This window comes from Charadrius vociferus, unplaced genomic scaffold (genome assembly GCF_000708025.1).
Source record: "Charadrius vociferus isolate BGI_N301 unplaced genomic scaffold, ASM70802v2 scaffold55, whole genome shotgun sequence".
NCBI lineage: Eukaryota > Metazoa > Chordata > Aves > Charadriiformes > Charadriidae > Charadrius > Charadrius vociferus.
Genome location: NW_009648444.1, coordinates 1,680,766 through 1,682,336, shown reverse-complemented (window position 1 = coordinate 1,682,336; position 1,571 = coordinate 1,680,766). Strand labels below are relative to the sequence as shown.

At 41.1% G+C, this 1,571-nt stretch overlaps 1 protein-coding gene across 1 annotated transcript in view; it reads left to right on the top strand.

Annotated features, from left to right (window-relative positions):
* HADH (hydroxyacyl-CoA dehydrogenase) overlaps nt 1–1,571 on the top strand; it is a 21,589-nt gene that overhangs the window by 3,177 nt on the left and 16,841 nt on the right. The window lies entirely within an intron of this gene.

Below are 1,571 nucleotides of genomic sequence, written 5' to 3'. Positions count from 1 at the left end.
CTATTGGACTGCACGATTTCAGCGAGCAGCATGTCAAAAGAAACATGTCTGGTATTTGGCAGTAACAGGGGTTGCAGTCTCCTACCACTGTCAAAGGACCAAGGATTGTTTCACTGACCATCTGCCTCTGATTTATCAATCCAAAATTATCGCAAAGCAGAGATGATTGTAACACTGAGTGGGGTCTCCCCTGCACCCTGTCAATAAAGCCCTTTCAGAACACCTAAGAAATTGTCTCTCCTTTCCTTGCTTTCTCATACTACCAGGAGAAGCTAACCTCTGCTGAAATGTAAGGCTGAAAGCCAGGGGTTTATAATTTCCGATTCTGCCATGTGAAAAGCACTTCTGTATGAAAACAGCATTAATTGGCTCCCCAGCACTCTTGCGTTTCTTATTTAGTATTCTTAAGATCATCAGATAGTAGAGTCTGAGCGAGCATGTGTTTGAATAGCAAGGAGTTAGCGTGTCCTTTTACCATTTTTTCTTGTTTCCTGTCCATGTAAATATGTAAGAATGAGATGGGAAAAGGGAGATGTTAATTTTTCTAGGATTTTTTGCCAACTGGTCAGTGATGGTATGATTGTAAATGGATAATTAGTGAAACATCACTTATAAATGTGCTTGGTATTGATTTTTCTTCTGAAGAGTAGAGGGTCTTGCTTTGCCATTGCAAATGATCAGCAACAGATGAAGCGTTAGGAGTGCAAATCCAAGCTCGGTTTAAACATTTTTTATGTTTCAGTCATTTTTATGAAATGGCCGTGGTGAAAATAAAAAAATAATTAAAAAAAGATGGATAAAGAAACGTCCATCTGCAGACTGACACTTGTTAAAGCTATACTGCTCCTGCCATAGGCAGTCTGGCATTTCTTTATTTGCTGGATTAGTGAGGCAACTTGGATGAGAATAGCACCATGCTATTCTTCAGGAGATATCTCTATTTTTCATTTCGGCTAGCTTTGTTGGAGTGGGTCTTGTGGGCACAGGAGAATCTTTAGTCTCCAGGTGCAAGGTTAGATGTAAAGTAAAAGTTTGCAGAAGGGAAGCTCTTAAGTTGTGTGATTTTAAAAACAGTCAGTGGAACTGTGTTTTAACATCTGTTTTCCACAGTTATTACATTACAACTCTGTTAGTTCAAGAATTCTGAAATTGGAGATAGGCTGTTGCTAACTAAAGAGAGAAACATAATGAGTAGTGAAGTAACAGATAATGAAGAGCTGATTTTTAATAGGCTGTTGCAATGTGAGGAAGTGACATTGTATGTTTGAATAATTGAATACCAACCAAAAAGACAACCCAGTAGTGCTGTCTGTAGCTGAGCCAGTGTTTGTACCGAGTGCGTAGTAAGGAGAGTTTGTGGGTTACTGAGAGCTGTGCAGAGTCCTGGAGTGGCAAACATTTCACTGCTACTCCCAGCTCCACTGTCACCTTGCTGTTGGTGTGGGGATGTGCTCATGGCCTAACAGCAGAGTTGTGTTATGCTGTGTCCTGGGAACACAGGGTTAGCCATCCCTTACGCCACCCACTCACCCTGCCAGCATTCCAGTTTTGGTCTCCACAGCCCTTTTTCC